General features: G+C 33.7%; 1 long non-coding RNA gene across 1 annotated transcript; it reads right to left on the bottom strand.

Moving 5' to 3' along the window:
• Positions 1-3,358: 3,358 nt before the first annotated feature.
• On the bottom strand, positions 3,359-11,225 carry LOC107058440 (uncharacterized). The gene is made up of 2 exons (XR_001472023.1): positions 11,113-11,225; positions 3,359-3,706 (listed from the first exon to the last, which is right to left on the bottom strand). It is a non-coding gene; the product is annotated as an uncharacterized lncRNA (long non-coding RNA).
• Between the last annotated feature and the right edge of the window lie 2,450 nt (positions 11,226-13,675).

Genomic DNA, 13,675 nt, shown 5'->3' with positions numbered 1-13,675 from the left:
GGAGTTTGGACTCAAGAAGGAATAAATTTGTGCAATGAATTGAAGTTATTTAGACAGCTTAAGATGGATAAGCTTAAAGAAAGATCTCAGCTAGGAGACTTTTGTTCCCAATTCAGTTTACCTGATACTTCTGCTAATAGCAAGAAGAAGAAACATAGAGATTCTAGAGGCTCCAATCCTGATAAAACTTATATGAAAAAGAGGTCTAGATATAGATTTAAGGAAGAACACGATTCTAGAAAATCCTTTCGTAAGTCTAATAGATTTACCAAGAGTAGGTCCAAGCGAGATCTCGCTAAAATCAAGTGATATAGATGTGGAAATTTCGGTCATATATCACCGAATTGTAAGCTTGAAAAGTTGAAATCCCTAGAACTTGATGAAGAAGTTCATGATAAGGTTTATAGTTTCTTATACACTTCTGGTTCTGAGTCTGATTATGATTCTAATTCAGGTTCTGAAGAAGAAGTTGATTTGCTTGATATTTCTGATGGTAATCAGCACGATAAAATGAATGTTTGCAATTCCTGTCATGGTGATATTTGTTCTTGTGAAAATGATGAATTTTATAAATTACAATCTCAATTTCAAGATTTGAATTTAAATACCATTACTTATGATCTGAAGAAGAAGTTGATTTGCTTGATATTTCTGATGGTAATCAGCACGATAAAATGAATGTTTGCAATTCCTGTCATGGTGATATTTGTTCTTGTGAAAATGATGAATTTTATAAATTACAATCTCAATTTCAAGATTTGAATTTAAATACCATTACTTATGATAATGTGATAGAACTTTTAAAGGAGGTCACTGATAATGATCTTCGAGAAAATATTATTCATTTGGCTGCAAATAATAATGCTAGTTCAAGTTCTTCAAAAAATTCTTAAAAACAAAAAATGATTTTGAATTTGAATATGCTACACCTTATTCATTGTCTGAAATTAATAACAGGCTTAATAAACAAACTACTCCTACGAGAGATTCTTCCTTTGATGATTTGCAAAATGATATTGCAAATTTGAAAAATGAGATTAAAATCTACTTAAAACAAAATAGATTTTGAATTTGAATATGCTACACCTTATTCATTGTCTGAAATTAATAACAGGCTTAATAACAAACTACTCCTACGAGAGATTCTTCCTTTGATGATTTGCAAAATGATATTGCAAATTTGAAAATGAGATTAAATCTACTTAAACAAAATCAAATGATTTGTGATCATAGACTTACTCAAATAGAAAATGTTAATAACAAGGTAAAAACATTGTTGAAGAAAATACTCTTGCAAAAACCTTTTAATACTTGATCCTAGACAAGGTATGTTTTTAGGAATGATGCAAATTGTAACTGCTCATAAATGGTATATGAAAATGCACCATATTGATTGATAATAGTTTTTCAATAACTGATGTTGCTATGAATGATAGTGGAGCCGATGTTAGTTGTATTCAAGGTCTTGTACCTACTAAATATTTTGAAAAAACAACTCATATTTCCTCTGGACATGCTTTAGATATAAAGTATAAATTACCTAATACTCGCATTTGCCAAAATAAAGTTTGCATTCCGCATTTCTTTTTCTTGGTTAAAAATCAGTTATACCCTCCAATTATACTTGGAACCCCTTTTATAAATGCTATTTATCCTTTTACTAGCATAAATGCTAAAGGTTTTACTGCTACGTATGAAGACAGAGATATTAGTTATACTTTTATCACTGACCCTATTTCTCGTGATATTAATGTTTTGATTAATATGAAACAAAAGCAAGTTGACTATTTGCAACTAGAATTGTTTAGCATAAATATATTTGAAACTTTGAAATCCACCAAAGTACAAGAAAAAATGAAATTAATTTCTGAACAAATTACAGTTGATATTTGTGCCGATCATCCTAGTGCCTTTTGAATTCGAAAAAGGCATATTGTTACTCTTCCTTATGAAGATGATTTTTCTGAGAATGATATTCCTCCTAAGTCCCGTCCTTGTCAGATGAACACCGAATTGGTAGAATTCTGCAAAAAAGGAATTTGAAAATTTGTTGCAAAAAGTTTTGATAAAACCTTCAAAGTCACCTTGGTCTTGTACTGCATTTTATGTTAATAATGCTACCGAAAGGGAACGTGGCGTCCCTAGATTTGTTATCAATTATAAACCTTTAAATAAATATTTAAAATGGATTAGGTATCCTATTCCCTACAAAAGATATTTATTGTCTAGATTATATGATGGCAATATATTTTCAAAATTTGATTCAAAATTAGGATATTGGCAGATCCAAATATTTAAAGAGCATGCTTATAGGACAGCTTTTAATGTCCCATTTGGACAATACGAATGGAATGTTATGCCATTCGGTTTGAAAAATGCTCCATCTGAATTTTAGAAAATCATGAACGATATTTTCAATCCATATATGGATTTCATCATTGTTTATATTGATGATATTTTAGTATTCTCAAAAATATTTGAAATGCATATTAAGCATCTTGATATCTTTAAGAAAATTGTTATACAAAATGGTTTGGTCATTTCTAAATAAAAAATGAGTTTGTTCCAAACTGATGTTCGATTTCTAGGACATCATATTTGTCAAGGAAAAGTTATCCCGATTCATAGATCAATCGACTTTGCATCAAAATTTCCTGATGTTATCACTGATAGGACTCAATTGCAAAGGATTTTAAGGAGTTTAAATTACATATCCCCTTTTTATAAAAAAATTATCTCATGATTTGGCCCCTTTATACGACAGGCTAAAAAAGGATCATAAATCACCTTGGACTGATAGTCATACTGCTTTGGTAAAGGATATTAAACTTCGTGTTCAATCTTTACCATGGTTAACTCTTGCTAACCCTACTTGGCAAAAAATTATTGAGACAGATGCGTCTAATATTGGTTATGGTGGGATATTAAAACAAATTAGTCCCAATGACAAAAATGAATATTTGATCAGATTTCATTCTGGGAAATGGAGCGAGGCCCAGAAGAAATATGATACGGTGGCTCATGAAATGTTAACCATCGTTAAATATGTGTTAAAATTCAGGATGATTTATATAATCAAAAGTTTTTGATAAAAACTGAAGCTCAATCTGTTAAGTATATGTTTAACAATGATTTTAAACATGATGCATCAAAATTAATTTTTTCTAGGTGGCAGGCCCAATTAACTCCTTTTGATTTTGAGATCCAATATAAAAAGGAAAGTGATAACTCTCTTCCGGATTTTCTATCCAGAGAATATTTAAATTCATTATGAGTTTTTATACAACTTTCATTGATGAGAAAACTTTAGTTACTATTTTAAAAATAATTCCTCTTAATAAAGATTTGCAGGAACTAATTTTATGTGAAATTATCAACGATATTATTTGTGAAGATTTCTCTGTACATAATTATGAAGAAATTGTCGATATCGATGAAGAGAATTATTACAGTGACTATTATGATACATCCGAATAAAGTAAAGTGTTATGTTTGTAGGATGGACTCTCCTTGGGTAACCATGGGCAGAGGAAGGGGAAGATCTTCCCCAGGATCATCCTATGGATCCTCTTCTAACACCTCAATTATGCAAATGGGAAGAAAGAGTTTGATAAACTCAAGAATCTCCCAAAGTGAGGCGTCATCTTCAGTACATCTGGAAGATATTCCAGAAGACAGCTCATTATATGCACAGCTACAGGCTTATCTGTCACAAAAGAAAAATGATACTTTTGCATCAATAGCCAAAGAAGACAATGATGATATCAAGTCTTATGAAAAGGTATCAAAAAAAGAAATGATAATTCTTTTAGAAAGCTGTGAAATACAGAGAAAAGAAGAACCCTGGAAGATATTCAAGCGATACCTAATAAACGGTTTATATTTCCTGGGTGAATCATACAAAACCCGATCATATTACGAAACCATTCTGATAAGCACGGGTAGTGTTGAATTTCAACACTTTTCAGGCTACAATACAAGTGAGAATGTTTATAACTTCTCGAAAATGATAATTAAACAGATTATATCTGTTGAGGATTGAGGTATCTCCACCATGAAAGAAAGGCAGATCAGCCTAAACAAAATCGATATGAGTTTCACATACTGGTACTATACTCATGTCTTTGATAAAGTCCTCTATTATAATAACGAAAGACATAAACATACGTGGTTTATGAAAATATGTGAAAAGATATTTGCAGGACCAATTCCTAATTGGTTTCCAAATTGGTGGTCATACCACGACCCGACTATAAAAATTCTGTTGGATCCCTTTCTTAAATTATATAAAGAATGGGTTAAAGTCTCACCAGATCTTAATGAGTTATACAATACACATCATATTTGTTATCTTGAAAAAATAGGCCAGATTTATTTTTTCATTGAATTTTCTATCCCTTGGATTCACAAATGGACCCCAGAAGTGGGATTCACCGAGGAACAAATCTCTTATTTATATAGGACTTTTTACAATCATTTTTTGGATAAATTGATGAAAAAGGATCCCAAAACAAAAACGTTATACGGGCAAGAACTGCTAGATCTTATTGCAACAAGGATCCACGAATATAGTATTACTCCCTAAAAGGGAATCATCGCTGATAGCTCGGTCAGGCATATTGCCAGGAAAATCTCCATTCAAGATGGAGATAAAGAAGAGATGATCAACAACTATTTAGAAGAGGTTAAGAGGAGTCTTCTTCTAAATCTCACTCAAATTGAAAAATCTGACACTTCTATGAGAAGTGAGACGAGCGATGACACTACCGATGATAACCAAGAAGCTCAACCTATTGAAAAACTATGTCAGAAGATACTCTGAGAAAGGCGGAAGATTTCCTCAAAAAATTAAAGGAAAAGGACATCTTTTTCTAGCAATAGGTAACCATTAGGATAGATATATGACCCGTTAAAAATATTTGTTTCAATTAAGCATGTGGTTACACATCTTTTTCTTGAGATATTAAAATAAATTCAAGGATGCCGTGACGCACCTTGTCCAAAACTATAATTGTTTTTCATTAATTTAAAATAACACTTTTAGATAAAGTTAATAAGTTTGATGCAAAGAAGACAGTTATGTCTCTAAACGTCAAGACCAAGAATGCGGTTACGCATATAGGTTGAGACCAAATAAAAGTTCAACAAATTAAAAAAAAATGCGAGCAAATCATGGCTACAACATAATTATCCAATAATAATAATAATAGTAATAATAATAATAATAATAATAATTTCAAGTATAAGTCAATAAAAGCGACTGTGCTAGAACCACGAAACTCGAGGGAGGCCTAATACCTTTCCCTCGGTCAACTTAATTCTTTACCTGAATTTCTGGTTCGCAAACCAAAAAAAGAGTCATTTCCTTTTGATTAGGGATTAAACAAAATGGTGACTTGCAACACCATAACTCAATTCCAAGTGGAGATTCTGAAAAAATAAAAACAATCCCTAAACCAATACCGTCACTTAAATTGGAAAAACCCTATTCGCCTCCCACTTGCGCAAAAAGGGGTGTGACAATTAGAATAACTAATAATTAAGAAGTTTTAAAATACATGGTAACAGGAAAATATATTTTAAAAATTAAGAAATTCTAAAATATATGGTAAGAGAAAAATATTTGGTTAAAATTCTAAAAATAATTAAAATTTGTCATTAGTTTTGGGGGAAAAAGAGTTGAGCCAGGGGAAGGATTCAATGGAACTGTGGCCGCCTCTACCATCAAGGGAGGCTACACCACACATTAAGGAAGTAGACAAGCCAGAAGGCAATTTGGGGAGTGAAATTCCTGCTCAAATTAGTGGGAACCTACCAGGTGAGATGCAAGGAAGTGAGACAGAAGGTGATACACACAGAAAATTAGACGTAAATGTTGAGCCAGCTAAGAAGTGGATGATTTTTTTCAATTCAAATAGGATGTCAGCTAAAGGAATGAGCCTGAGCCTATGTTAGCCCAGTAATGAGAAATGCAGAACAGGTCATTGAATTGAAGAAAGAAGAAGTGGAAAAAGAAACAGCAGAATGGAAGCAAGCTCTTATCCTCTATGTGAATTGCTGCAATTGAGAGGTATATTGCACTACAGGTGAATACTGTTAGTAAACCTAAAGTATATTGCCATAATGATGGTTACTTCTTAGTTAGGTTTCCTAGCTTGGATGATAGGAATGAAGTGTTGTATTCTGGCCCTCATATGCTTAATAACAAACCTATTATAGTTAAAGTTTGGAGTGCTGATTTTAACTTTAATAAGGAGGTTTTGCAAACAGTGCCAATTTGGGTGAAATACCCAAACCTGCCGTTGAATTGATGGAGTATGGATTCGCTAAGTAGAATTAGTAGTGGACTAGGAGTTCCATTGTATGCTGATGAATGCACTACTAAGGTTGACAAGATTTCTTTTGCAAGAGTGCTAGTCGAAATGGATGTAGCAAGGGAATTGCCAAAGAAACTCAAAGTGGAAGATCCAAATGGGAGAGCTTTGAACAAGAAGTGAAGTATGAATGGATTCCAGAATATTGTCCTAAATGTATGCAGGTAGGGCACAAAAGTACTACAAAATAGGGTCCTCGATATAAAACAGCTCCTAAGATTGTCAATAAATAGGTTCAGAAGCAACATATTACCAATGTGACAAGAGTTCCACAAGTAATAAATGGAGAAAAAGATAAGGGGAAGAAACAAGTAAGTGAATAGGTAGAAACATGGCAACAAGTATCTCCAATAATAATAGCTAGAGGAAGTGTAGGTACACAGATAAATGCACTAGAGGTGAGGATGACTAATGGCTTTGATACATTAGTAAGAATGGAACAGGGTTCAACAAGTGTAACAGAGGGTAATGAAAGTGGAGGAGAAGGGTATAGAGGAAATTTACTAGAAATGGTTACATGAAGCTGGTCACATGGAACACAAGGGGAATAAATAAACTTCATAAACAAACGGAACTCAAATTGCTTATGAAGGAGAATAATGTTGGAATTATGGCAATTTTAGAACATAATTTAAAGGAACACTTAGCAGGAAAGATCACAAAAAATACCACAAGGATGGAAATAGGAAGTAAATTATGAACATACTGATAAGGGTAGAATCTGGCTAATGTGGAATCCTCAAGTGAATGATTGTTTGAATTTGAGTAAATTAGACCAATATATACACAGAAGGGTGGTAGTGAAAAGGAATAACATGGTGTTTTGTCTAGTGGTTATCTATGGATTACATACTATTCATGATAGACTACAATTATGGGAAGATTTGAAGCAAAAGGTAGTCAATACACAAGAACCCTTGATCTGTATGGGTAATTTCAATGCAGTGTTAACGGGTGCTGATAGAATTAATGGCAATCCAGTTCAGGAGATGGAAATAAAAGACTTTAATGAGTTTATAATAGATGCTAGTATGACAGAATTGAAGGCAACAGAAAGAGAGTCTACCTGGTCAAATGGATGCATATGCAGTAAGATTGATAGAGCAATGGTGAATATAAAATAGATGTTGAATATGAACCAAGTAGAGATTAGTTTTAGGCAACCAGAAACATCTGATCATTCTCCATTGAGTCTGGAGTTGGACAGTAATATGAGAGGTAATCACTAGGCTTTCAAGTTTTTCAATTGTATTGCTGCTCATCCAGATTTCTTACCAAAGGTGAAGAAAGCATGGAGAGGTGGACATATAAGGGATCTGAAAGAAGTATGGTTTAAGCTCAAGGAAGTGAAAGAAAACCTTAAGCAACATAATAGCAAATAATTCATAGGGGTGAGGAATATTGTAAGGGACATTAGGGGAAAATTGCAAAATATACGGGAGATAATAAGGGATCCATCTACAGTAGCTCAGAATAGACAACAACAAAAGGAAATGCAAATCCAATTAGAGAAATGTAGCTTGATTGAAGAGTGCAATGCATCAGTAGTCCAGAATTTAGTGGTTGAGATTGGGTTATGCAAACACTGCTTACTTCTATGCACACATGAAGAATAGGGTGGCTCAAAACACAATCACAAAACTCAAGATTTCAGATGGTAATATAGCCCAGACACAGGAAGAAATTGAGCTGGAAGTGAGTACATTTTATAAAAATTTGCTTGGTAAGGCTGCTCAGAAGTTACCTAGTGTGAATGCTATGACTATGAGGAATGGTAAGGTCCTTAATAGAGAACAACATTTATTACTAGCAGCTAGGGTGACAAGAGAGGAGGTGGAAATAGCACTCAAAAGTATACATGATATGAAGGCCCCGAGAATTGATGGTTTCAATTCTTTCTTCTTTAAGAAGGCTTGGATAGTGGTTGGAGAGAACATCTTGAATGCAGTTTTGATGTTCTTTGACACAAGTTACATGTACCAGCCTATTAATTGTATAGTAGTGACTGTTATTCCCAAGATTGCCAATCCTACTAAAATTGGGGAGTATAGACCTATTTCATGTTGCACAACATTGTACAAGATCATTTCAAAAGTGATTACTATAAGGTTTCAGAAGGTGATGAGTTCTTTACTTGATCCTAATCAATCAGTTTTTGTTCGAGGGAGCTTTATAAATGACAATATGAGCTATTGAAAGGGTATAATAGGAAAGGTATTTCCAATAGATTCATGATAAAAGTGGATATAAAGAAAGCATATGACTCAATTGAATCGAGTTTTCTAGAGGAAATATTATATGAACTGAAGTTTCAAGCTAAAGTGATCAAGTGGATAATGCAGTGTGTCACCACAATAACCTATTCATTTCAAGTTAATGGAAGAACAACAAAACCATTTAAAGCTCAGAGATAGACAAGGTGACCCCATGTCCCCTTTTCTATTTGTATTGTCTATGGATTATCTCACCAAGAACCTAACAAGCTTACATACAAACCCTGAGTTCCATTATCATCTAAGGTGTAAGAAACAGAGAATTATCCAACTGAGTTTTGCAGATGATTTATTGATGTTCTGTAGGGGTGATGTCAAGTTTCTTAGAAGCTTATATAAGTGCTTTATGTTTATTCCAGTGCATCAGGGCAGGTGGCAAATGTGGACAAAATCTGTGTTTATTTTGGAGGGATAAAACAGAATGTACAGGATCAAATACTACAAGATCTCCAATTTGTGAAAGGTGAGCTCCCATTCAGGTATTTGGGAGTCCCCTTGAGTACAAAAAGAGTGTCTATTGTCCAATGTAAACCCCTTATTGAAAAAATGTTGAATAGAGTCACTTGTTGGACCAATAAAGTCCTATCATATGCTGGCAGAGCTCAATTGGTGAAGAGTGTATTGTTTTCTATACAAACCTTTTGGGCACAAATCTTTGCCCTTCCTAAGAAGATCATACATGCTATTGTGAGTATATGTAGAAAGTTTCTATGGACGGGAAGTGTGGAGGCATCAAAGAAAGCATTAATAGACTGGGAGAAGTTATGTTGGCCCAAAGCAAGTGGAGGTCTGAATTTCCTGGATGTGTTCATCTGGAAAAATGCTGCTATTGAAAAGTTACTATGGAATCTTTGTAAGAAAAAGGATAAATTATGGGTGGAATGATACATAGTTATTATGAGAAAAAAGTAATTTGGAGCATCCAAGCAAATCAAGCATCTTGGCTTGTACAAAGAATACTTAAAGCTCATAAACATCTTCAAGCTGCTGGTTACAACGAGTATAGTTTAAAGCAAATTAATGGAACAATACTTTATTAAAAAGGTTTATGAAAAGATGAGAGGAGATGGGGAGAAAGTGGAGTGGAGAAAGCTGATGTGGTCCAACTATGGTGTACCAAAATGGCTATTCATATTGTATTTAGCTCTAAACAGAAGGCTGTCAACAAAAGATAGAATGGAAAAATGGGGAGTAACATCTTATTTGACATGTCCCTTGTGTCAAGTAGAGGATGAAGATATTGATTACCTCTTTTTTGCATGCAAGTTCACTGCTGGAATATGGAAGAAGCTGCTAGCTTGGCAAATAATACATCGTACAGAAGGGTGGTGGCATGAAGAAATACAATGGGCAACAACATATATGAAGAGCAACATCAACAAAGCTAAGGTGTATAGGATGGTTTTGGTAGGAACCATCTATCACGTGTGGATAGAGCGTAACAACAGAATCTTTCAGTCCAAACAGAGAAATGAGGAGTTCTTGATTAGACACATCATTAAATGGAAGAGGAACCCACCATAGGAAGATAGGTAGTAGACTTTGAGAACTCAATGTGTACCCTTAGGATAGAAGACGTGAGAGGAGTTTGATAGCTAGAATGTGACGTTTCAGCAAGTCTTGGAGCATGGCTGTCCAAGTGTGCTGTTTTTTCAGTTATGTAATGTTCACTTTGGTAAATAAAATTTACTTACCAAAAAAAAAGACTCCTTTTTTGGTTATAACTAATACAAATCATAGTTTGGATTCAACTAAATTTTGGTGTCCTTAAATTTCCGTCAATCAACCATGAGTTTGAATATTTTCCAGCTCGAGATAATATTATAACATCTATTAGATAAACATCAATACTCCTCTATTTGCTAGCTATATTTTTGGATGATTGAAATAATATTTTATTTAACTGTATAGATCTATTTAGTGTTTTGCTTGTGTAGTTGTGTATCATGTTTAATTGATTGTATATTTTTGTAAGAAAGAAAATAAAAGAAAAATCCACATGAATATCTACTCTTTTAATAGGACTCTTAGAGTCTTAGTTATGATGTATCTTTGGAGAAGAAAAAACAAAAGAATATGTAAGTTCTCTCTATCTCTACATATATGAAGGGAAAAGAACAGTTATATCATGATAGCTTTCAAGAGAGGCAGCAAAAAATCATGCTTTTGTAAAAGGACCAAAAATAGCACAATTAACAGATCGTCACATGGAGTTGAATCTATCAAAAATACATAAAAACTCCAATCGAATTAAAGGATAATTGGAGGTCATATATGGAAAACAAAGGAAGGATCAATTCACACGAGGCACTTCAGTTTACCTGAAAGTTAGCCACAAAGGTAAGCTAGTACGAGGTTGGAGGACCACATTCTTGAGATTTGAAGGTAAAAAATGAAAATGAGTAGCTACGGGAAATGAGACAGATGAATCTACATTTTACAAACGTGAGAAGGGAGATACTCACCTTGTAGACGAATCAAGATACATAGGAGGTAGGACTAATAAGTTCAGAAAACTTGATGCTGCCATGGATGATACAGAGAAGTTGAAGAGTTACTTTTTTAAATCCAAAGAGAAGATATAGAGGATAGATCTTTTTTTTTCTTTATATACGAAGAACTTTCCCAATATGTAATTATCTTAATTACTCTCTCTGTCTCATTTTAGTTGACCACTTTCATTTTACATGCATATTAAGAAATGATAAATAAGAGGATAGTGTTACCAATTTATCCCTTAAGAATTTCTTTGGAACTTTACAGACAAGTATGAACACTTTCAAGAAAAATTAATTGCAAGGGTAATATGGGAAAAATTCAACCTATGTTTTCCTAATTTAGTAAGGTTATCAACTAATATGGGACAACTATTTTTAGTATAGTGATCAACTGATATGGGACAAAGGGAGTTTCACCTTAAGGTGGAAAGAAATAAATTCTTTATTTAATTTAGGTAGAAAATCTCAATATTTAGGATTAAGAAATAATTGCCAAAGGACAATATGGTTTGGACCGACGGATCGTAGAAATGGACTATATTGGTCAACCGTAAGTCGAGTTACTGGGGCCTAAAATTGGCCAAATTCCTACAACACCCTTCTACGGACCGTCTAAATTCTGACGGTCTGCAGATCCCATCTGTAGACCTCAACTTTAACCCACAAATTTTACTAAGTCTAGAACCTTTTTACGGAACCCATCTATGACTCCTCAAAAGATTCACAACTCGTCCTATCCACTCGTAAGTCAAACGTCAGACACTTGAAATTCCACAAACTCATCCCCAAGTCCATAACTCCCATCTTACGGCCCGTATAACTTCTTACAGTCCTTAGAAAGGACTCGTAGAACATGTCTCAGTGCCAAAAATCAAAATTTTCCCTTTTTTTTCACATTCCAACTTCCGGGTTGTTATATATAATATGAAATCTAAAATGTATACTAAAGAAGAAGAAGAAGAAGAAGAAGAAGAAGATTAAAAATGTGAGGGAACCCCTCTTTTTAAAGACAAAAAAGGTAGTATGAACATGTGGTTATTATGCCTTATCAGAAAAGGCAAAACCCTTCAGAAAAAAGTCATATTTTTTTTGGCTATATATATATATATACTATTAATTAATGGGATATACCTTAACTAATATTATCTAAATCTCAAATTCATGATGATAATTTAGCATTTAATAATAAAGTCACACGACAATGTTTGGATGAGATTGACCAACAAAGTCACACGACCATGTTTGGATGAAGTTGACCAACAAAGTCACATGACCATGTTTGGATGAGGTTGACCAACTTTTTATTTATTTCTTATTTGACCCTTGTAGCTTTTTTTACCTTATAAATAAGCTTATTCGGAGCTTTCTCTTCCGATCATTGCATTATTCATACACTTCACACAATACTCTAAGCTATTGTTCCTTTGAAGGGAGAGAAGAAATCCCTTGAAAGATCTACAAAATGGGTAGAAAAATAGAGATGAAAATAATAGAAGAAATGATGAACGTCGTGTCACATTTTCTAAGCGACGTAGTAGTTTACTAAAGAAGGCGGAAGAGATTGCAATTTGCTGTGATGTGGACATGTTGTTTGTCGCGTTCTCGCCTGCTGCTCGACTTAGTAAATTTTGTAGCCAAAAGAGGTATTGGATTTACGATTTTGAAAAAATATCGTATGAATATTCCGTTACGATCTATAAAACAATTTGCTTGATTGATTTTTGAACTAAATTTTTACTTTTGTAGAATTGAAGACATTCTTCAACGCTATGTTTAGCTTCCCGTTGAGAGGAGATTGACATACATTAACTTTTCCTAGATTTTCTTGAATTGTTTTTTTTTTATAAATTTTGCTATTAGTAACTTATAATGTAGCACTAACGTATGAGTTTTATTTTTCTTTTGTTGAGGTTAGTGTCACGACCCAGACCGTCGTGATTGGCACCCACACAAACCCTTCGGTGGGAGAGCCATTACTACAATCCAAACAAACAAATTAACCGAATACTATGCATTTAAAGATACATAAGCAGGTTTAAATGACAATAAAAATGGAATCCCCATAAATTCCAAAGGTTTAAACAATTAAATAACCAAACTATGCGGAAATTCAACCCCTAGAACCTGAAAGTCAATGTACCAAAACTCTACTAACGACAAGTTTAAGAGCAAGGGGTACAACCCCGAAACTAAACAAAACCCTTAAGAAATAGTATGAGTCCGAAAAGAGTGGACTTAAACAAGAAATATCCATGGCAGCCTGAAAGAACTAGCTCACCCTTGAACCCGGTCATGCTCATTCGTCACCTAGCTAAAGTCTATCAATAGCCACCTGAAGATGCCTATACTAAACAAAGAAAGAGCAAGTGCAGTATTAGTACACAACCACATTGTACTGGTAGCATCACGTGGCTATCTCAATAAGTGAAACACATGCAAGTAATCACAACATTATAAAACAGGTATATACCGAACATATACCATATTAGTCATCTTTTCAGGATCAATGTAGCATCCCACATTCTCAATA

Source organism: Solanum tuberosum, unplaced genomic scaffold (genome assembly GCF_000226075.1).
Source record: "Solanum tuberosum cultivar DM 1-3 516 R44 unplaced genomic scaffold, SolTub_3.0 scf00019, whole genome shotgun sequence".
Taxonomy (NCBI): domain Eukaryota; kingdom Viridiplantae; phylum Streptophyta; class Magnoliopsida; order Solanales; family Solanaceae; genus Solanum; species Solanum tuberosum.
The sequence above is the reverse complement of the archived record's forward strand: the minus strand, read 5'-3'. Positions and strand labels throughout refer to the sequence as shown.